Source organism: Diceros bicornis, chromosome 4 (genome assembly GCF_020826845.1).
Source record: "Diceros bicornis minor isolate mBicDic1 chromosome 4, mDicBic1.mat.cur, whole genome shotgun sequence".
Classification (NCBI taxonomy): domain Eukaryota; kingdom Metazoa; phylum Chordata; class Mammalia; order Perissodactyla; family Rhinocerotidae; genus Diceros; species Diceros bicornis.
In genome coordinates this window covers 4,930,355-4,955,419 of record NC_080743.1, presented here as the reverse complement: position 1 = coordinate 4,955,419, position 25,065 = coordinate 4,930,355, and the positions used below count along the sequence as shown (strand labels likewise).

Genomic DNA, 25,065 nt, shown 5'->3' with positions numbered 1-25,065 from the left:
TCTGAATGTATATGATGTACATGTATAAGTTCATATCACAATTTACCAAGGCAATTAAATCTGACATATGAGAAAAGAGGTTCACAAAATACAAAAATCCAAGAAATCAGTGCAAAACTATTTGGGAGGAGAGAAAAAGTATAGAGGGTAACAATTAGGCTCTCAAATAATCAATGATCATTAAGAATACAGAAATAATATGTATTTGTGAAGAGCTTTATACTTTAAAAAGTACTTTCTCATGCTATATTTCATTTGATCCCCATAACAGTCAGAGATTATTTTCATCTTTTTTTTTCCTAATGAGAAAAGAGAGGATCAGAAAAATAATTTGGCCAAAGTAACACAGCTAAAACATGCCAGATGTAGAATTTAAGGAATATGACCCTTTGATACTATTGTCAAAACAAGGAAAAGAAAGAATAATAAACCAATACAAAAAATATACATGACCAAAAAAAATCTTAATTTCAATTTTACCATCAGTTTAAACCTCTCACATGTATAAATACACAGGCAAGTACTCATCAGAAAAAATTTGAGCAACCAGTAATTAGAAAGAGCAAGAATTCCCTGGTTTAAATCACACAAACCTGGCTATTTTGAGGTAGAGATGCTTCAGTTTATGACATTTGTTCTTTGTAGATCACTGGAAGCCACTTCAGAGACAAAGAACCTCAATAACATTACTGAAATTTGAGGGTGCATCCTGGTTGTGCAAATTCCACAGGAAAGCTAGCCCCTGGTTTATGGAAACTCAGGCTGTTAAAACAGGCCCAAATTTAAAGTTCAGGCGTACAATAGTCTACGAGGGAAGATGAAGAATTCTGAGTTTGCAGAATTGAACTGGAAAAGCTACACTACAGAAATCATCGAATGCAGCAAGCGTTAGTCCATAGAGTGGTTTCTCAGGATCTTGGTATCAAAACTGTCCTGCATTGTGGCTGAGCTCAAGAAGCTCCTGTGTTTTCTCACTGTGCACATTTAAACTCTTAATGCATGCCTGATTTGAAAAATCTGCTGCTTGAACATGAAGATATATATAGATTAAGAGCGTGATGGAATTGTAGCTATGTGACTAGGAATACTAAGTAGTGGCATTGTACCATCACCCAGGAAACCAGGGTTGAATTTCTAACACACAATTTGACTATATTATGCAGGAGTTGGCAGTGAAACTGACAGAGTAGATAAGAGAGTGGGGGGAGGGAAAAAACTTCGCCTTTGTAAGCGTTCTGGGGAGAGAATCCCCCAGGCTTTTAAGGGGTTTGACTCAATATGCCAAGGAAAAACATGTCCTCAGCAAACACCAAGGAATGAGTGCAGTCTGAGCTCTTCTAACACTGACCACAGAGGAGGAGGCAGAAGTTCAGAGCTTTTGCTCAAAGGCTGCTTGAAACCTAACAAAAGTAGACAAATAACAAACATATTTTATCACAGTTATATTGAATCTTGAGTGCCTGTAGAAGGTGGAAAAGAGAGTTTATACTCTTAAGTTTAAAAAAAAGGCAAGAATCGAAATTTAAGTTTTGCACGCAAGATATAGAATTAGACATACCCAATGATTATAATTATGTAAAAATACAATCGTAGAAAAATATTAAAGAAGCTGTGTAAAATTATAACAGTGCACATTATATGAGTTATAGGAGGTTTTCCTTTCTTTTCCATATTCTCCAAATTTTTGTGATGTATTATTTTATGAGCCAAAAAATTATATATATATAAATATATACAAGCATATAGTACATAATTTATATATGTGATTATATATAAATATACATAAATAATCATATATAATAAATAATAATTATAATATGTATTATATAAGGCCCACAAAGTACATGAGAACACGAACTTGTTTTTTAAATTACTTTATTTCTACAAAACTTAGTGTGTCATATATTTAGGGAGCCATCTTTTTGTGAGGTAAACGATATCTACTTATCTTGAATGAAGAAACTAAGGAACATTGACAGGCTAGGACCCAAGTCTTAGGCCACAGCTACCTGGTATATTATATGGCTTCCTAAATATCTATTAGAAGACTGCCAATTGAATTTGCACAGTTAACAGAACACGTGTAGCATTATATCTTATCATGGTGCAAAATGAAACACATTTGACTGATAAGTGTAGTATCAGGACTATCAAGGTGCACGTGTTATTTGCAGGCAATTTCGAAGAATTGTAATTAGTAAGGAGGTGTTTCTGTTAAGAAAATAAGAAGAGCAAAGTGATCTTTAACAAATGACTTCACAGACTAAATTAGTTGGAAAAATCTATGAAGCCAAATTTACTTTTTTATCTTATCTATTTCACTTGGTAGGAAATGCACTTAAAAATACGATAAAACACACAACTGGAGTGGAACTCTCTAGACTGCCTTCAGCAGGGAGGAACAAGGCTCAAGCTTCCCCAGCAGAAAACAGCAGTAAGACCTTAACTATATCTTCTTCGATGTGTGCAAGGCATGATAGGATCCAAACGAAGCTCCGTGCAAATCTGGCCCTCAAGGATTTTAGGTCTAGTTTGGAAGGTTAGACTTACATACATTAAATATATATTTAGTGTATAGTAGGTGCTCAGAAATATTTGTTAAATGAGTGAATCAAAGAATATATTCAAGCACTAAAATCCTATATGTGAATAAAACTCTTCTATAATATACAGAAGTAGTTGGTGCTGGGTTTCAGGGAAGGATTTGGGAAGAAAGTGAGATTTCATTTAGCTTTGAATAATAAGTAGAATTTGTTTATTGGAGATAATGGAGAACAATATGGTGTGCAAAAATAGGGAAAGAAATTTAATATACTAAGGGTGTGATACATGTAGGAAGATGTCATGCTAAGAAAATTTATGACAGGCAGAAAGACAAAGTGTTTCAGGGTAACATCAGTAGCTCTTTTGGCATGCAAGAGTATTTTTGTGAGGTCTTAGCCATGGAAATAAATTTATGTTTCATGACACTTTGAGTGTGAGAACTTACTGGATAAATTCATGTGCCTTCAACTGGGAGCATGTCCTGGCCAGGAAAAAGCAGGATCTCAAGTTACAAAGCAGTTTTCCAAATGCTCTACATTAAAAATATATTACTTTTGTATTCAGAAATAAAACCCAACATCTGTTATATAAAACGAGAAAAAAAGAAAGAAGGAGAGATTATTTCTGGATGTTTCTTGTTTGTCCCTCGAGATCCACTCCTCCACCTTCCCATCCTGCCTGTGCACTGGGAGGCTGGTCCTCAGCAACTGAGTCCATGGGCTCTCTATCCCTCTGGCTTCCGGGTGTGTTCAGCCAACAGGAAGTGAGGCAGGAGACTGGAAGGCAGGAGGAAAGAGAGGCTCCTCTCTGCTGGCCATGATGTGATAGTGACTAAAGTCCTCTCCTCTAGGTCACAACGCTTCTTCTAAGGTGACAGGTTTCCCTGGGTTCCATTAGCTACTGTCTCCACTTGAGCCTTCAGACATAGGGCTGGTGCTTCGTCGTCGCTTTCTGGTTATCCTCAACCCTGCCCACACCTTTTGTAAATAGTACCTTCATTAAACTCTCTTTCGCCCACTTTGGGAGTGCAATCTATTTCCTGCTAGGAATCTATTTCCTGACTGATAACAGATATGCTCCAAAAACTTTACAAAGCCAGAGGGCAATTTTAAAATATCCCCCCTGGGTGCCTAGCACAATGACTGAGAGAAAGCAGGGTCTCAGTAAATAATTGTTCAGAGAATGAATGAGTAAAATCTAGTTGGAGTTCTAGAACGGTTTTACGGCTTTTAGAAAAGAAGGTCAGCCAGCATTATCTCAAGTTGCTTTTGTGAGGCAGAATAAGTTTTATGTCATCACTCACGGGTGGTAATGGTGATTCTGTTTGGGATTCAAAGAACTGTTATAATATGTTAATATTATATCATTATAATATTACATTATAATACTATTAGATAGCATACAAAATAATTTAATACTGTATTATATATTATAATATTATGATATATTATGTTATAATACCTATGATATAGGAGTCTAGGGACTATACATGCCGTACTATTGCTGATTGTCAGTGTCGGTTGCCTTCCATTCAGGCTAGCGTGGATTGAGAATTCATCTCGTGCCAGTTTAAGCACTATACATACATAATTTCAATTATGTCTCATAAGAGCAGCCAACCAAACAATATGGGAACAATTATCACGACAGGTGAGGAAATCGAGTCTCAGAATAGTAACAAAACTTGCCCAAAGGCACACACTCCGCTGCTTCAGACTAGAATATTCTGGTTCCAAAGCCAAGCCTCTTAACCGATCACCACGCAGCTGATTGGGTCTTATTCACATCTTTTCAAGGTAGAAGTGAAATGAGTAATTTTTATTTCTTTTTCTGTTGTTGGAATACAAGTTATGTTGATAAGTTTTCTGGAACCATGCTCTCTAATCATGTAAGGACAAAAAGCAGTAATTTTTTAAAAATACTGAAGTTTTAAAATGCCTCAAATTTAAGGCAAATGTAAATGAGAGAAGAGGTCAGGCTCTCTTAATTTGAGAATATTCTTCCATTAGCAAAATTTGCTACTCAACAAATAGAACACCATATGCTTCATTAAAACAAAGTATTTCTAAGAATTTCCAAGGTGATGAGTAAGAACGACGATTATAAATTTCATTTGTGGCATATTTTAATTGTTTCCCTGTGGTTTTATATTTCACCACTTCTTACTTAACTGGGCATTTAATTGTAGTCCTCTGTTGAGCATCACTGCTTCTCTGGCAAAAAGAGACTGTATATTGATGCCCTCTCTAAGGCAGGTGTCCAAATGCTGGCTCTCTTCTTAGGGATAAGTAGGAGCTTTCCCAGTGGGAAAAAATAACTTTTCCAGTCTCTTCAGCTCCCATTCCCACTGTACACATTGAAACTCTTGTCGGTAGGGTCCCCTTGCCCAACAGTCTACTCTCTTGATTGAAGTAATGACAAGATGGCTCAAGCCACAATGCAGTTGATCCAGAATAAGCTCAAGCATCCTTGTCACACCAAGTGGTGAAGATGTAAGCTGCTTTGCTGCTATCTCTTCTCTCTGCCCTGCTCTCTCTCTCCACGTCTCTTTTTCCCTTCCTCAAGGCGTCACAAAAAGCACATCAGAAAGTCTTCTGCATAAGTGATCATTAGAGAAATAAGACGCTGTGTCCATTTTTCATCAAGGCCCCAAGCCAACCGTTCTAAACTAACCTCTGGGATGCTGGGGCTGAGACATTGCAAACTACGTTTCACAGATTCTCTTCCTAGCTGGGTTCTTTTAGGTGCTGACAATGGGATCATTGGCAGGAGACTGGAAGAAGAGGATTGTAGAGAAAGGACTCTTCCTCCTTCCGAGAGTCGAGACGCTTTGGCACGACCTTCTGGCAGACCCAGAACCAGCCACACGACATCCCCCCAGACGCCTGCTCGCTGGCTTCAGAGTGACCCCTCGGTGGTTCCAGTCCCTGCAGTGCAGACCCTCCTTTGCACTCCTAGACTCCTGTGACACCGTCTTCCTCTTTGTCCCTCAGCCCTAGGAGTGGTAATTGCTTCTTGCAATTAACTAATCTTTGGGTTACCTGGCTGGTCCCTTTTCACTTTCATCATCAAATACTTGCATAATCAGTTTCTTACATTAAACCCCCTTTGTTTTCCTACCTATAACCTAAAGGACACAGAAGCTAAGCTTCCTTTTACTGAAGGCACCCCTGATCACTAGAAGTGGCTCTTCATCTTCTACAGGCCAACAATTCACTTCTCCAACACCTACTCACATTCCATCCTCCCCCCCCAGAGTCTGCTCATATGAGGATAGGGAGGCTGCAGGAGTGATGATTGGTATCAGAACTCATCTGGCTACCTTTCAGAGGGAATTCCCTGCAACTTTTGAATATAGCGCTCCTTAGAGAATGTGGGATATTTTGATGGCTCTTAGTCCTCTGTTTTGGGTTTCAGTCGCCATTTCTAGCTTAAAAGGAAAAGTCCTACTCATCACCCTTTCAGATGTTAAAATGTCCATTTATGAAATGATGATAATGTAATGAGGCATGAGAATTTCTTTCTTTTGTTTCTTAATGGCCTCAACTGAGAAAATTAAACATTGGCAACTCTATGTCAGTCCTCTGGTTCTTTGGAAATTTCACTGATTCATAAAGCACAAATGTCTAAGAACCTCTACACTAGACCAGTGGGTCTTAACTTTGTTATATAACTAGCATGAAGTCTAGTTCAAGAAAAGGAGGGTTTTCTGGTGTGGGCTCGCATCTAACACAGTATGAATTGGGGGAAGAAATGGTGGATAAAGAGGAACCTGAATTGCCATCCCCATTCACAGCCACACGACCGCCCACCTATAGCGAGTCCCCCCAGCTCTGGGCTTTTGGGGTTCTCGATTGTCAAAGAGGTTGTAGGGGGGTTGGATTATAATCTTCCATAAACTTGATGAAATTCTAGGAAACTAATGGAAGTGAACACAAACTATAAAAACCAACTCTCTAGACTCAACAAACAGATAAATATGTCCAGAATTTGATACATAAAGTACTAAATGCCTCCCTTGAGTTTGCATCTGCTGGTCTCATCACATTTTCAGAAACTCAGGACTACTGCACTCAATTACAGCTGCTTTGGATTTGACTGTTGGGGAGGTAAAAATTGTCGTAGTGAGATGCAAATAATGGGGAGCACACAAATGTGAGAAAAAATATGTATGCAATACGAAAAGACATTTTCTGTGTAAAACTTCTTAAGACTGTAAGCACCCAACATGTAGATGTAAGCATTTCTGAGAGAGAAAATCAGTATTTTAATTAGGCAATAAGCATCAAGAACTTTTGAGATAAAATTTGAAAAGTATTAAGAATTAATATGAACTTAAATCTTTAGTGTAGCCTGAGAGAATAAGTAACAAGAGATAATGGCATTCTTTTAACAGTCACCAGACTGCAAAGTAGCCTAAATGCTGCTCTGAGTAGAACGTGTCCCCTGAACATCCACTTAAAACCAATTTCTACTATAAAATATGTTCTCTGTAAATTTCTAATAAGATGCAAACTTGAAATCAATACACATGTTGACAAGAAGGAAAGAAAGAATTCTTAGTATACAACTCGTTTGGATGAATATTAATTTCTGACAACAGAGAGACAGTGACAAATTATTCCCATGTTTCTACTTGTATAAATGATGCCTTAATAGATTTATTAGTGAGTTTCTCTCCAGTAAAAACTGTCTAAATGGGAAAGTTTTAAAGACTTGAATTATTTTTCCTACTCTAAAAAAAAGTGACTGGTACCACTGATTAATCTTTTATAGTTTAAAATGCCATGAAGTGGCACATAAATTGTTTTGTTTTTCAGCCATTTTTGATTCCATCTTAAATAAGGGGGAAAGAACAAAGAAGCCCTATATTCAAATGGCACATTCAAGCTCTATGTTCAAACCAATAAACAATTTGATATTGTAAGCTCTCTCAATATCTGAGGGTTTCCATCTCTGAGTTATCATTGTATCAAAGTGACAATGTGATTAGGGAAGATTTAGAAAGTATTAGGGAATTTTTACTATCTCCTAAAATGAACCATAGAAGCCCTACAAACAAATGTAAAGGACCAGTATGCATGAAGGATTGTCAATTCACTTAAGTATTTGCTGGGTACCTGCTCATGCCCAAATCAAGATCTTCTAATTCCATCCTCAGAGCTATTTAGTAACTTTCATAAACCTATTACAGCTGTTCTAGGATCCCAATTAATATTACCAACTTTCAATGAGACTATACAAAATTAAATTGCATTCATGATCCAAAATCCCCATTTCCATCCATCATGAATACTGACCACTTCTCTTCCTTTGGTTCCTGAACAACAGTAACAAAAAACTACTGAGAACCCATTATGTGCACAGAGACTTGCTAGATGCTGTGGGTAATACATGATGAATATGACATAATCTTTGGCCTTAAAATGCCCATGTCTAGTCTTTGAAGGGATGAATCAATGATTATTCATTCTATTGGCAGGTGTCAGGCTCACAGTGCAGTGTGACAAGTGCTATAACAGGAAGAGACAATGGGCTTGTTAGGTGAATAAATGAAAGAAGGTCACCTCTACAGGCAAAAGTTATCAAGGAGAGCTTCCTAGAAGAGGCTCCGGTCCCTTCTCTGGTCCTGTAACTAAGGAACAAAGAAAGATCCCCTTCTGCTGGGCCCCTGTCTATTCTCCAGAGTCATCTTTTAAAAATGCAAAATTCCTTATATGACTTCCATGTTTTACACTCTTCATGACTTCCATTACATTGAGGATAATCCAAAATCCTTAATATGACATACAAGTCCCTGCAGATCTGGTCCTCACTTGCTGTTTCAGCCTCAACTTCCCGTGTTGGCTTCCATTGCTTCCCCACCTTATCCCACACCACTGTCTCCTTTAACTCCTTTATCTTTAGCCAAACTGCATTTAGGGTTTATCCACGTGCCTCCCTCGCCTCAGGACTTCTCCAGTACTGTAAGACTGTCTCAGTCTTGCTTGGCTACCTCATCCCTCAGCCTGCAGCTTCCACGTCATCTCTTCACGAGAGCCTTTACTGCCTTCCCTACTTGTCCCAAGGTCTTATCACATCACTACTATTTTCTTATTTACAGTATTCGTCATAATGACATAATTATTTGTAAGAATGCAAAGTTTTGAACCCCTCAGAAGTTCACAGTGAATATTTTAGTCACTTCATTCCAGTGCCAAGCATTAAGTATTTACTGAAAAATGTGTGAATGAATAAAATAGATGTGCTCTCTTCCTCTCCCCAGACGCACTAGCAGTGTGCAAGAGACAGAACCAGAATGCCTGGTAAACCACAAACATCGCTCACCACTAATCGACAGTGCCAGGAGATACTGTCTTCCTCTTGCGAAAGGGAGACTGATAGCTTTGTGGTGGCCACGTTCCATCGTCCCTAAATATATCATCTCAGGTATTTCTCACAACTATTTTTGTCTCCTTTTTACAGGAGAGAATTCTCAAGCATAGAAGGAGTGAAGGACCCATCCCAGCTCCCTCACCCTGGAGAGGACAGAGACAGGATTTCTACCCAGGCACTGAGCTGGAAGAACTCACACAGCCAACCATTATCCTCCGTTGCCTCTTGGAAGCAGCAAACAAGCATCATTTATCAGAGAACAAGCAGCAAATGAGGATGGGTTCGGGCCAAGATACAGAGGATAACTGAGAATAAAAGTGAGATTTCAGGACATGAAAGGAACCAGATTTTTTTTAAATAATGAAACAAAAAAAAAAAGATAAGATTCTGTTGTTTGCAGAACATATGGAGCCTACGAAAAGCTACTCTTTTATGTAATCTCATGCAAATTTACATTAAAATGGAAAACTTAGACTATGTGTATAAAACTGTAGATCTAAAACATAACTAAAAAGACATAATAATTTGCCTTTGCTTTCTCTGATGTTTGACCAAGAACTCACAAGTATTTTCCTCTTCTAAATTAGGTCTTTGCTTCAATATCTAAAATGATTTTAAGTTAATACAGAAGACTCTTGATATTCATTCAAAAGTGCTATGCCCCTAGGCTTTTTAAAACTATCTACCAGTGAACATGATGTAATCTATGCAGAAATAGAAGTACAATGATGTGCACCTGAAATTTACACAATGTTATAAACCAATGCGACTGCAGTAAAGTAAAAAAATAACTATCCACCAGTATAATGTTTTTCAAACATGTTCCATGGGACACGTGGGAGATGGATAAGACTTTGGTCAACGTCTTCTTTTTAGGCTCAAAGACCCCAAACACTCATCATCAATTTAAAATTTTTCTTTTCTTGGGAAGAAGACTGAAATAACAAAGTGCAACAGCTCCTTATTGTTTTCAGCAAGCAAGCGCACACAATTTCTGTATGGTCCTTTCTCAGAAATAAAATACTACATCATTACAGACTTCCTATGTGGAAGATCCCAAAAATGTGAGAAATCTTCCCAGGACTTCTCAATGAATTAATGGCATGAGATTTGCTGGTTTAACTGAATTAACTGGATATTAACTCTGCCAGTGATCACTGCCTATTTAAAGGCAGACACCCAATTTTGAGCCAAACAGTCTGTCCCATCCCTACTAAAAGGTCGGGGGTACAGATCTAGGTGGACAGAAAAAAAGAAGAAATCTCTCAAAAGCAGAAGGCTGAAACTAATGTGATAATACCAGAATGCTGTGTAATACTGTTTTTATAGAGCATAAAGGAACATAGGGAAACATTTTTGATTGGTCTTTAAGGAACTTTATATTCAGAAACTATGATTTCCTTCCTTATTTTTAAAGACAAAAAATTAGGTCTTGCCCTGAGAATGGATTCACAAGTGAATTTGACAGGCACCTAACACATTTGATCTATAGGGTATGAAAGAATAGAATCAGCCAGTATTAGAGCACAAAAAGGCTTGGCAGCCACAAAATCTCAGTTTTTATCTATTTCACATTCTGGGGCTCTGTGTAAGATTTTATTTGACAAGAAGTTCTGCCACTTAAAAAGAAAAGTTTGAAAACCACTACAGTACTACCTATAATACCCCCCATAAAATGCCTTAAAGCAGTGTTTTTCAAACTTTACTTAGTCAAGTACCATCTTTGTAACTGTTGCCATCTGTGATTCCCTCATTTTACAGATGAGATATAGAGACCTATGAAAGTTGACTTGTCATTCACCCAGTGAGTGGCACAACGAGGACTAAAATTCCAATAAACTAGATTTAGTACACAGTTTGTTCCATTACAGTGCCTACAGGTGTTGCTTCTCAGTTAAAGGGTTTTGTTCTGTTTTTAGTAAAAGCTTATTTATACATTAGAGAGCATGCTAAAACATACACGAAAAAGATTCAGCCCAAGCAATTATCTATGAATACATATGCTGATGTACTCGGGCATTCATTTATTCATTCATTTCTCCAACAACCATTTACTGAGCACTACTGAGGGCCATGTACTGTATAGTACTGAGAATACACAGATGGAAAGGCATTACTTCTGTCCTCAAGGCTTGGACCATCTCAGAAGAGCAGTAGAGGGGGAATGGACAATTGATACGACTAGTTATATTAATAGAGGTGCTTACAAGGTGCAGCAGTGGATACAGGAAGGTTATGTAAGTCTGCCCAGGAGGACCAGAGAAGGATTCACAGAGAAGGTAAATATGAACCATGCTCTTGTAGGATATGTATAATTTTATCAGGAAGGTGAAGGAGAGTAGTTAATTCCCAAACCAAACAAGACTTCCTCTCACTGATCTTTAGCTACCAATAAGAGCTCGATTAGTAACTCTGGAATCTTTAATAAGTCATTTAATCCTTCTAATCTTGTGCTTCTATCAGTGAAAAACAATTATTTGCTGTATATATTCCTGATATAGCTACAATCATATATGATCAATATTTAAAAATGTTAAAACATTGCATGCTTTTAGGATGACAGAAGCAGTAATATTTCTGATACTAGCGATAGGCATTTGCAGATTGTCCAATATAAACTATATTCAAGGCATGCCAGTTGTTATATAAAGGAAAGCTCTCTGAAAGTGTATTCGGAAAACTCTAGGTTAAGATTCCAACTCTGTCACATACTAACTGTGGTACATCTAGCAATTCACTTGATCTCTCTGAGACTGTGTTCTTAGTTATAAAAACAAGCACAATGCCTCCTATCTCAGAGTTATTGAGAGGACTAAATGAAATAGTGAGTGGTGCCTAGAGGGGCTTATATGTAGTAGGTCCTCATTAAATGGTTTGCTGAATCACAATCCCATCAGAACATTTTAGTTAAGTCTTATCTTCACCTGACCACAAAGATGCCCTCTTTCAACCTCCTTCCTTTTAAAAAACACAACTGAAATAACATGACCTTATATAACTCTGTTTCAGAGCTATTTATGCTTGAATTTTCTTATTACCAAGAGAACATAACAAGTGCCTCACTGGGGAAAGACAGTCTCCAGGGATCCAGGCAGGGGTCAAGACGAATCTCACAAGGTAAACATTACAATCATCACAAAAGGACAAATCATAAGATGAGGAAATAATATCATGTCTGACATGACATTAATCCCAAGTCCTTCAGACTATGGTCCATTTATGGATGATTATAAGAAATGAAAAAAACAAATTATTATCCAACGTGAACATAATACAGAACACTCTCCATCAGTAAGTAATGAAAAAGAAGCAATACCTATTGCTCTCTTTTACCATAAAGCTATACGTCATCTGGGTCACAGAATGTCTTTTAGCCTATCTCTACTTTACAGATTGTCAGTATAAATGGGTCATTGTCCTAATGACAGCCAATCCAGACTAAAGAGTTTAATATTTGTTCTACTCGCTGTGTTGCAGAAATTATATATATATAATGCAAATGCAGATCAAATTTTTGTAAAAATACAAACAGACTTCAAACACAGAATACAAAGGTTACACAGATCTTCCTATTCACTTCCTAGGGAATTATTATAGCTGATTTGATGTATCATTATTTTCTTTTTCTCTTTGCCTAGATGCTAATAAAACAATTACCATTATCATTTGTTAAGTATGTGAAATCTAAGACTGTACTAAGTAATACTGAATAGAGAGAAAATCACCTTCACACTCACAATTTCCATCTGTGAGTTCTCCTGTTTCATTATCATCCGGTCATGTTTTTAAGTGCCGACAGGAAATGAGGCAATGATCTCAAGCCTAAATCTTATGAGACATTCATTCATTTGTTTGAAGAAAATAAATGGCTAGATGTACTATTTGACAGGCACTGCTACCAATAGGAGACATCGAGTTTGCCTGCCAAAGAGCTCACCGTCTAGCACACTGCAATGTTGAATGGGTGGTAATGAGCATTACGCATTACAGAGAGAATAAACACGTGGCAGGGATTGATTAGCATGAATAAGAGAGTCAGAGATTCACACCAGAGCATGGTTTTGAAGGATAAATGGACTTTGCCAAAGGAAAATATTTGGAAGAATAATCCAATTGGAAGAAACAAACAGAGACATTCAACATTATGGTATGTTTGGTGAATTTTATCTAGTTTGTATGGCTCTGAAGAACAGGATCTGCAGGATGAAGAGCAGAAAACACAATTGGAAAGACGTGTAAGAGACAGAACTTGCTGATGTTTCAATGTAATGCTAAATGGCAGGGACTTTACTTCACATATAATGGAAGGGGGACACATTTTTGAAGAATTGTAAGTAAGGGGATCAAAACGGCCAGTTCTGCACTCTAGAAAATGCATTCTTGTGACAATAAGAAAGTAATTTGAAGGGAATAGAATCTTGAAAGAAGGATAGCAAGACTAAAAGGATTTATCAAAATATTAGAAAGAAAATAAGGAGACAACAGTGACAGAAACCAAAGGTGCAAGAAGCTTTAAGGAGGAGGCACAATAGACATGGTCTCATGACACAGAAAGGGCAGGCACGATAAGGACTAAGAAGGCATTATCACACAGAGAAATTAGGTGGTCATTAGTCAGCTTTGAAAGAACAGTCTCCAGAAAGCGATGGGGGTAGAAATGTGATTTGAGGGGGCTATAGGATGATATTAACACCTTTGGAGGCCCTAAGTACTGAAAAGATCAGAGTGTATCCCCACATGGGGTTCAAAATAAAAACACTGCCAAGCCAATTTAGATTAGCTGAGAAGAAATAAAGTCTAAAATAAATCATTCATACACCTGACAGTATGACAACAGGAGAATTTCTTTCATTCCTGGAACAACGTCCTAACCCCACCCTCATGGAAAGCTCCAACAAATAAGTGGCCAAGAAGAACTCACTTCACTCAAAGATGAATGAGAATCAAAAAGGAAAGAACACAAGATCTATGCAAATAAACAAGGAAGGGAGGGTGGGAGGGAGGAAGGAAGGAAGGAAGGAAGGAAGGAAGGAAGGAAGGAAGGGAGAGATAAATCAATCTAAGACAAAGAACATCACTAGAAAAATACTACCATGAGACTACATAAAAATTTTAATCAAGCACATTGCTATTAAATTGTGTGTGTGTGTATGTGTGTGTGTGTGTGTGTTTAGACAGAGTGTGAAAGAGAGAGAGAGATGACTTTTCTAAAATAAGATTACATAGAATAGACAACAATTGGGAGAACGGTGCCTAATACACGGTAGTGGCCACTCAATAAGATCTGTCAAATGAACACCTATTATAAAATAACACAAGAAGACAAAACATGAATACATAAATTGGCAGAGCTCAGTAAAGAAGTGGAAACACATAGTAAAATCATCACAGAAATAAAGGCCAAATTGGAAGCAGTAAATGGGAGAAGCAACAACACTGGAAACATATCTGGGCACAGACCTACGGCAAGCAAAGCAAACTGGGAATGAACAAAGAGTTTAAAGGGATTAGAGAGAGAGTGATAAATAAGAAAAACAGGCAGCACATAATTAGTACACCTGAAAAAGGAACTGAAAAATGGAAAAGGCATTAATATAAGAGGCAAATATCTAAAAGTATAATTTTCCAGAAATAAAAGAACATTGAAGAAGAATGAAAAGACAGTGTGGTCCAGGAAAAAGTGACCCATAATGATCATATCTTAGTAAAGTTAATAGATTCAAAAATGAAAAAAGAATCCTTTCAGACTCCAGTGAAGAAATTAAGCCACTAATAAAATTTTTACAAATAAGAATTTCACCATCTGTATTTCTGAACTCCATATACCTGCAACCATAAAGGATGTTCTCTTGTGTTCAATTTCTTCCGTTCAGCTTTATGTCACTGAGTTCCCTCTGCTTTGTCACGCCTATCAGCAGTTCATTCTTTTTTAATATTGCTGAGTATTCTATTTCATAAATATATCACAAATTGTTTATCCTTTCTCCTACGGATAGATAATTGAGTTGTTAACATTGGGGGATATTATGAATATAACTGCTAAAAACATTTTGTACAAGTTTTTGTGTGTTCATATGAGTTTATTTTTCTTAGAAATTACTTAAGAGTGAAATTTCTCAATATGCTTAAATTTAAAAGAAACTGCCAGGCAGTTTTCCACAGTGATTCTAATATATTACATGCCAATGTATGCCTGCAATATATGAGAATTCCAATAGTTGCAAATTGTCGCCAGCATTTGGTATTGTCAGTTTTTTTAACTTTAGACATTTTATGAGGTGTGAAATGGTATCAAACTGTGGTTCTAATTTGTGTTTCCCTGATAATAGTAATGTTGAGAGCCTTGTCATGTGCTAGTGGCCTTTAGTACATCATATTTTATGAAGTGTCTGATCAAGTACGTTGACCATTGTTAAACGAGTTGTTTGCATTTTCATTATTAATTTTTGTACGTGTTCCTTAATATTGATACAAGTTCTTTGCTAGATATATTTCCTTCAGTTTGTGGCTTGCCTATTCATTTTATCAAAAGTGTTTTTAGTGAGAAGTTTTTAATATTGGTGAAGTCAAATTATCAATTTTTTTATTTTACATTTAATGTATTTTATATTCTAAGATCTTTGCCTACCCAAAGGGCACAATGAGTTTTTTTCTATTTGTTCTTCTAGAAGTTTTATCATCTTATTCTTTACGTTAAGCACTATTGTCCATATGAAATTAATGTTTGTGTATGTAGGGAGACAGGGCCAATGTTCATGTTGTTCCAACGTTCATCTAGTCGTTTAAGTGCCATTTTAAAAATCAGCATACCTGAAGTAAAAATAACGTATTAAAATTAACCAACTTTAAGTTGACTAAAGTACACAGTTCTGTAACATCACCACAATTAAGGTATAGAATATTTCCATCAACCCAAAGAGTTCTCTGTTGCCCGTTTGCAATAAATCCTTTTTCCCACAGGTAGCTTTTGGCAACCACCAATCTGCTTCTTGAGTCACTATAATTTTGCCTTTTCTAAAATTTAACATGAATAAAATAAGATAGCATGTAGTCTTTCACGTATGACTTCTTTCATTCAGCTTAATGATTTTGAAACTAATCCATGTTGTCGTCTTTTATCAACAGTTTTATTTTTATTCCTGAGTGGTGTTCCACGAAATGAATATACCACAATTTGTTTATCCATTAACCAGTTGATAAACTTTTGGGTTGTTTTGGGGTTTTGATTACTATGAATAAAGCTACAGTGAACATTCACACATAATACAATATTTGTAAGAACATATGCTTTCATTTCTCTTGGGTAAATACCTAGGACTTGGAGAGCTGAGTCATCAGATAAGTGTACATTTAACTTTATAAAAAACTACCAAGTTGTTTACCAAAATGGCTAAACTATTTTGCATTCTCCATAGCAGTGTATGACAGTTCCAGATGCTCTGCATCCTTGTCAACACTTGCCATTGTCAAGATTTTTGTTTTCTTTTTAGTCATTCTAGTGGGAGTGTAGTGGTATCTTATGATGGTTTTGATTTACATTTCCCTAACGACTAATAATGTTGAGCATCTTTTCATATGTTTATTTTGCATTTATATATCTTCTTTTGTGAATATGTTCAAAACTTTTGTCTATAATTTTATCTGGTTGTTTTTCTCCTTACTGATTTGTGGGAGTTATTTATATGTTCTAAAACCAAATTCCATACAAAAAATACATTTCACAAATATTTCCTCCAAGGCTGAGGCAGGTAGTTTTATTTTCAGAATAGTGTCTTTTAAAGAGCAAAGGTTTTTAAGTTTGATGATTTGCAATTTATTTATTTATTTTATGTTGTGTGATTTTTTGTGTTCTATCTAAGAAATCTTTGCTTAACCATGGTCACATAGATTATTCTCTCAGGTTTTCTGCTAGAAAGTGTATATATTTAAGTTTTAAATGTAGGTCTAAGTTCCAATTTGAGTTTTTTTTAATATATGGCATGAGTTATGATTTAGATTATTTTTCTCCCATATGTATGTTAAAACATCCAGCAATAATTGTTGGAAATACTATTCTTTACCTCGGGGAATTGCTTAGGCACTGTAGTTTAAAAACTACTTGATCATAGCTTGGACTATTTCTGGACTCTCTATTATGCTCCATGGGTCTTGACTGCCTATCCCTACACCACACTATCCTGAAAGCAGTTAAACTCCTCTATTTTTTTTTTTTCAAAATTGTTTAGCTATTCAAAGACCTTTGTATTTCAGTATAAATTTAGGAAATATCAAAGAATCCTACCATAGCTTTATTTTTAACTGCAGTTTGAGTGGAAGATAGCCATGAACCCCTAAAAGGTCCAAAGACTGGTGGGAAAACAATGGTGCAGAAAAAATACTCCTTCCAAAGAATGACTCTTGCACACACCCTTCCACAACCACCACCCAGCACTAATTCCTCTCTTCCTCTTTGAAGGGGTACAATAAACCTTCATCACGTTGCATTTTATGTACAAACTATCTTTATCATGTTATTGTTTATTACTTACAAGCTTGTTTTCAATGGACCTTTCTTAATCTATGAAAATTGTCTGTGTATCATGGGAGAGGAGAAATGAATCATATTGTCTCCATGAAAACATTTTTTTCACTTAAGGCCTTTTCACTAATCGGCATGATTTTAGAGAACAAATTAAAGTAATTAAGCAAGGGACCAGTATATTCTGTATATTGTCATAATGATATTAAGTAGTTTATTTGCAAGATGACTCCCCTGTAAGAGTCTATTTTAAACACAATTTTTTATTATTGTGTGACACTTAACTCCTAGATTAAGTTACTAATTTTATATATTTATTATGGGGGGTTATTTTTATTCATTGTCGTTTGTTGCAAGAAATATGATTTACTTTTCAATACTTATTATTTATTCCACTAACTACGATTTCACTCCTCAGTACTGCCTGAGGGGTGCATCTGAACTAATGAAGTGGATGTAGCATATGTAGGTCACGTCTTCATGAAATTTAGCTATACAGAAAAAGAGACAAGGGAATGATACCTAGAGAAGAAGAAGCAACAGACCACAAGTAAAAGATTTTTATTGTTGTTTTCAGTAGGAGTGGACTCAAATAAGTCTATTTGTTAAGAGGAAAGAGCTGACACAGAGGAGAGGATGAAGGCAAAGGAGAACTGATGGACTAGTAGGAGTTGAGATCTATGGCACAGGTGGACAATTAGCCTTGGACAGAAAGGTGGACTAGGATGAGGATGGGTGCCGATGCAGACAGATTTCTAACTGCAGAGAGAGGTTAAGTGAAAAGAGTTTATATCTGATATCCACAATTTTCTTTTAAAAAAACTACTGTCTGATATTAGGGAGCTGGAGGAATCATGACTTTCCAGACTTAATTGTTGAGTGAAAGGCATAAATAGGCTTTTAGGTAGGTTTTGTTTGGTGATTCTCTTTAATAGCAAAACAAGATTCTGACCTATTAAATGAGGTCACTCAACCTAAAATAGTTACCCACTTATGGTAGCCCCTGTCAAAATGTTTGTCATGAACTCTTAAATTACATACTACCAATATTATGAGTGTCTCTGATGTGTAGAAACTTGGAAACAGAAGAGCTTAATTCTGGTCTGCTTTAATTACTATGGTCTTAAGCAAGTAAGGTAATTCTACAGGCCTCAGTTTCCTCACCAGTAAAATAAAGGAACTGTGGCAGACAATTTGTATTACCTTCCAGCTCTAGAATTCTATGATTCTATGGTATTGTTAGGTTTTAAAAGGGAATTGCTGTTATAAGAGTTTCTCTTGTATCAAAGCACACTAGATAAATTAAAATTAAAAAGAAGACACCTACCGAGGAGATTAATAATGTGGTCTTACTTCTGAAAGGGACAGTTATAAAGATTATCAGATCACAGCTGACATCATGGGTCATCTGAGGTTGTACCAAATTCTATTAATGACTCCTAGAACAACTTTTGACCTCCAAAATACTTATTTAATTTTCTATAGTGAGAAGTTTTCTAAAGAAAATAATATGTTCTTTTGAATATTAATCATGCAATCCATCAAAACAGTTTACATAGATGCCAATTACTGTTAGTACATTCTACTCTGGAAATTCTGCCAAGACTTTCATTAACTGAAAAAGCATTTCAGTCTTAAATCCGTTAAAACACTGAAATATCAAACAAATGAAATAACTAAGATTAATTGCATTGATGTAAATCTAGTCTACATCTCTTATGTTATTCAGACCTCTGTGACTGAAGCAAGAAAGGCATATTTTTAAAAAGGAGCTTGACCAGATATGATAGGCTAATTCCTTTACTGCGACAGACACAGAGAAGATGATATGCCAAAGAAGTATAATTATACTATATCCTTATGAGGGCTCTAAGAAGTGTAACCACCAAGGAAGGAAAAGTGACTAACCCTTAAGATAAAAAATATTTCAGCCTCTGATAATTATTTACTTTAACAAATATCAATTATGTAAAATGTAAAGAAATTGGATGTCCATTAGATAACCTATCTCATCTTTAGCTTATAGTATAAATGGATACTCAAAATGTGAATGTTAAACAAATGAATTAATTAATTAAAATAAAAGATACATGTTCCGGTGTCAAGGAGCCTTTAGCAATACAACAAAGGTAATAAAAATTATGAACATCTTCCACAAATAGTTTCAAATGATAATATTAAGTATTTACCAATATCTAAATACATGACCTCTCCCAGGTCACAGAGCTAATAAGAATGATTGAGACACAAAACCAGGCAGTCTGACTCCAGAACCAACACTCCTAAACCACCACATAAAAAACTGCTTCATCTCAGTTCCTTAGTTGTTGTTAATTCTGCAGTTGTGTGTGTGTGTGTGTTTGTGTGTGTGTGTCTCAACTAAAGATGCAGAACTGCAGCCTTAACTTGCAAAACAGGGGCAAATATTCTATATGATGTCTCCTCAAGACGTTTGCACACACTTTTGTTTTGCTTGTCCATTCTCCTCCATGTATCCAAATACTTTAAAATCAGCATCAATTCCACCTCTCTCATGGGACTCTGTGCTCTCTCCACTCTGATTACAGCAGACTTCAATTATTCTTTAATTGGTGGATATTCCTTTATCTCCAAAACTAGAGCGAAAGCAGGTTTGGACTGAAAATATGTATATTTCACTGAAAATATGTGTATTTCAATCTGTCACAGTGTCTAGTTTGTTAATTGATTAAGCTGGTTTGGATACTCAAGTGAGAAAAGCAATACTGAGACTAAGTATATTTGCATCTGTTACGGTGTCTAATTTATCCACTGATTAAGTTTCAGAATTCTCACGTTTCCAGTGTAAGAAAAGTTTAGATTTTAACTGCATTAAAATAAACATATAACTTGATGGACTCAAACATATGCATTCACACATACAATCATACATGAACAGACAAAGAAATAGTCTTTCCACGAAAATGCAAACAACATAAGGCAAATGAATTATCTTTAAATTTTTTAGTTTCATTCGAGTAAAAGAATTGAACCTGAATTTGAAAAATAAGCAAAGATGATATTGGATTTTTCCAGACAGGGGGAAATCAAATTCATCAAGTTTTAAATTACAGAATTCCCCAAGTCACTATAAGATTTCCAGCAATTCTCAATTCCTCATACTCTCAATGGTATAAACAGGATTTTTTTAAATTTATGGATTAGCTGTTTCAGTTGGAGAAAGTTGAACTTCAAAACTATTGAGCTTGCCAAACTAATAGCTTTTCAATCTTGGCATGATTCAGTTTTGGGGTATGTGGAACCTTTGGTAGGATTATGAATCCAGTGGAGGCTCTGCAGTAGGAAGGAATATGCACTACATTTGTTGTTCCTAGCAATAGTTATGTACTCTGTAGCATAGAACTGCAGCTTTTCCATGAAGATGTCTACTGAACACAATGACTCCAAATCAAAGGAGGCTTCCAAGTAAAGGAACATGGTAGCACATAATGCTAACGCAACATGTCTGTTCTAGGGAGCCCCCACTAGCAGCAGCCATGCAGGACAAGGCCTGCCAGCGTGTACTAGGAAGATTGTCCCGTCTCTCCCCCAGCCAACTCTCAGTCAGATCCTGAGTTATCAGGCACTTTGTTAGAAGGACAAATATTTTCAGCAGCAGCATGTGCCTTCCTTGGCTTCACTTCTAAACATACTTGATATTATGGAGCATTTTATTTTTCAAAAAAATTTATGATTTCATTTGATTTTATAATTTTTAGCAATTAGCTTTGAAATATCCACAGTGTAAATATTGAAGTGTGAAAAGCAGGGAATTAATAATAGAGTTTGCATAACATTTTACAGTTTACAAAGCACTTTCATGTAGGAGTCTCATCTAATTCTCTTAACCCCATAAGATATATCATGACTCATTCCATTTGACAGATGAGCCAATGAGGCTCAGAAAGGACAAATGGTTTGCCAAGGTCAGATAACTAACAATATGATACAAACAAAGGACTTAAATTAAGACCTCAATTCCAAGTTCAGTGTTCTCTCCACTCTTATGGCCTGAATTGAAATTAATTCGTCTCTTAGAGGTATTTGGATCTTCAATGTTCACGATTAAAATTCAAATACTCCTATAATCTGTTGCGTTACTTGATTACTTTTCTTGTAAAATTTTTTTGAAAAACATTACATGTGTATATCATATATCATATAAGCATATATAAAACATTAAAAATGTCATTCCTCATTCTTCTATGAGCTGATCCTTTTACATACACATTGTTTTTTCAAATAGTTACCATCAATAAGAAGATATCACTTAAAAATCTGTTGTTTAACCTACCCTTCACTATAAACCCTTTACTATGTGGCTATTTAATATTAATAGTGGTTACTGACAACATAACATTTAATTATATCTTCATCATAATATATTTAACCATTTGCATATTATTGGACATTGAGATTATGTCTAGGTTTCTGTTAGAGACTATGCCGTTGAGAATAAAAAATTCCGACACTTCTAGGAAAAGACTGATTATTTGGTATCCATGGTAATAAGTGTTAGTTACCCAGCTGGGTTTAAACTTATTTAATTGGCCAATGACAACTCACCTCAATAACCAAGTTTCTGAAAGTCAGCCAACTGGAAACAGCCTCACTTCAGTGACCAAACTTTTGAAAGTCAGCCAGTCAGCAACAGACACACACTGGTAACTATGCTTCTACAGTCAAGGGTCAGCCAGTTACCAAGCAGTCCCATGTTGTTTTAGGTCCCCAAATGCCTAAATTCCTTGCTTCCCCAAATCTTACAATATCAGGTTCTTGCTCCACTCAGAAAGTCTTGTGTTTAAAAAGCAAGGCTCTCCCTTGCTTAAAAAAGTAATAAATTCAGTATTTTGTTTCAGATATTGAATGGTAGTGTCTTCTTTCAACAAAGATGATAATTTGTGAATGTAGATTTGTTCTTCCTTTTAACTGTTTATGAATATATTCTCAGGAAAGTGATTATTAGGCCAAATAGCATAATGATATATAATGTCGTGCTATTTTTCTCAAGAGTTATTTTGATTAATAATGCTGTCAGCAGTGTGTAAATATACCTGTGCCATAACAACTTCAACATTACTGGATGCTATTATATTTTTAAATGTTTGCTGACTTAGTAGGCATAAACTGGTAGTTTAAGACAGCTTTAATTCGTATTGTTAGATCATTTTTCAAGAGCACAGGTTGACATAGGAATCTGAGAAGACCATAATGGATCCCAGGAACATGAACTGGGAAAGTACAAAACAAAGCTATGGCCATTGTGGGTCCTGTTGGTAACGGCAGGCAAGAGAAGTCGATTAATCTGCACGAGAACTAGCCAGCACACATGCTTTTTAAGAATGAGTGCTGTAAACTCTCTGTGAAGCAGATGCTGAGATCCGTGTTCCAGATAATTATTAGGGAGCAGCCTCAGGATCCACATCTGTGGAAGTGAGAACAAGGAAGCAGGTTTGGCAGGGGAGAAGCTGAGGTCCAGTGCAGTCCTGACAAGATCTCAATCCTATGGCCGTCCCATGTTGGGTCCAAAGGACCAAGCCCTTCATCCCCCCACATTGGTCAGTCATTGGATCCAGGCTGCTCCAGGAAGGAGACAGGACCTTGGTGAGGACAAGTGACTGAGGGCAACTCCTGAGAGAGCTGAGAGCCGTTCGTCAGGCCTGAAGGAGGAGTCTGTATGGTGTATGTAGCCCAGCATCCAGAACACAAACAGAGAACACACTCAAAGGGTTTACTTTTAGAGCATTTGATGAAGGGACATTTTACATTGTATAGGCAGGATTAAGGAAACTGGCAAGGAATGGTGAGGCACCCAGGACTAGCAACAGGGGGAAGCTGTTATCACCCCAACCTGATGGGGCAACGGAAGGGTACAGCACTGCTGAAACCTGGTAAGAGCTGGGGTTGACAATGAGGGTACCTGAGAGTAGCTAAAGGACACAGCCTCTGCCAGAACTATGGTCTGGGAGGGAGAGGGAGGGGTAACAAATACCCCACCTCAACTACTCTCTTCACCTGTGCTCTCTTCTTCTACTAGCACCTCCTATGGGCCAAAATCAGTGGGAATTCAAAGGGCAAGGGAGTACCAGTAATGGAGTCCTGGAGGTCAGCCTCCTAGAGCACAGAGAGGAGCAGAGATTGGATCTAAAGGAGCAAAATACAGAACAACCAGCAAAGGCAGAGAAATATTTTGCTACTCAAAAGATTTACATTGCATTGATGGCCACCTACTCGGGCCTGCCTGGTTCACGTTTGTTTAATTCTGAGTCTTCGCTAGTCAAAAGCCAGCAGAGGGGTTCACAGTGGCCAACAGCACTGGAGACGCCTGTCCAGGTATTAAAGGGAGGCTGAAGCAGCATAGCTTGAGCTATTGTCCAGATTATGTCTTCCCTGGCCAGGGCTCAAATCTAGCCAATGAAGGCACAAAGAATATAGAGCCAGACCACATCTGCATCACCTTCTCGTGTCTTGTAGTGATCATGATGCATATGAATATTTGAGGAAGCAGCAAATACCAATGCTTTAGAGAAAGCAAGCCAACTGCATTTTTTCCCCCTGTAATTCCATTTTAGAGTCCTTATATAAGGCAAAGAAGATACTCAGACCAAGAACAGCATTAACTCTATGCTGGTCTGTGCAAGCCTGAGAAGAGAAAGAAGACGGATGCAACTAATCTTCAATAATCTACGGAGTAAATAGTCCTTAAGTCTGGATAGGAATCAATCGATACTCTTCAAATGTGTAAGTAACTTTGAGCCAAAGCGCAATTGACTATCCTCTTTCCATTTTCTTTCATATCCCTTGTACTCCAGCTATAAAAGCCTGTACCTGATAAACTCCCTTTAAATCTTTCAGTGCTTTTATTCATGCTTTTCCTGTACCTGAATGCCTACCTAACTGGGTTCCAGACAACCTCCTACTTCTTTCAAAACCCAGCTCAAATTACATTCTTTCTCTACAGTGTTTCACACTTCTGCTTCCTCTGGTTGGAATTAAATCCTTTCTCATCTGTTATTCTATAATAGTCCTTATACAGATTTACTTTATACTATTCATGTTTTGCATATGTTATTTATGCAAAATACTAGGCTGTTTATTTTATATGTCTTTGAATCACACCATCCAGCGGGTACTTAACATTTGTTAAACAAATGAATGACCAAGTAAAATTGCATATGAAACCTTGGCTACCAAGGAAAAAAGAGCATACACCTGTGCCTTCTACACGGTGGGTGTGCTACGTCACTACCAGCCTGCTTGTCCCTGGATCAACTCTTACCCCCTCCCCTGGTCTGTCTGTATTTCAGGGGTCTTGAACTTCGAATACTGCCTTTCCCAGGAAGCCCTGACAGGTGGCTGCTAGGTGGCTCAGCCAACAGAAACACTGATGGGAGACCCGAGGACAAGGGGAAGGGAGAAGCCAGGTGTCACCTTTCTGCACTCAGTTTCTTCATTTCTAAAAAGAGAATATTACTTATCTCATAAAGTTAAAAGTTCAGATAATACTTGGCACATAATAACTTCTCAACAAATTACTTAGTCTCATTATTTATTTTCTAAAAATTTTCATATTATAATTTTTGAAAACTCCTCTGCTGATTGCATTAATT

The 25,065-nt window shown here is 36.8% G+C and overlaps 1 long non-coding RNA gene across 1 annotated transcript in view; it reads right to left on the bottom strand.

Moving 5' to 3' along the window:
• The window catches only part of LOC131404040 (uncharacterized), a 51,447-nt gene that overhangs the window by 288 nt on the left and 26,094 nt on the right, over positions 1 to 25,065 (bottom strand). The window lies entirely within an intron of this gene.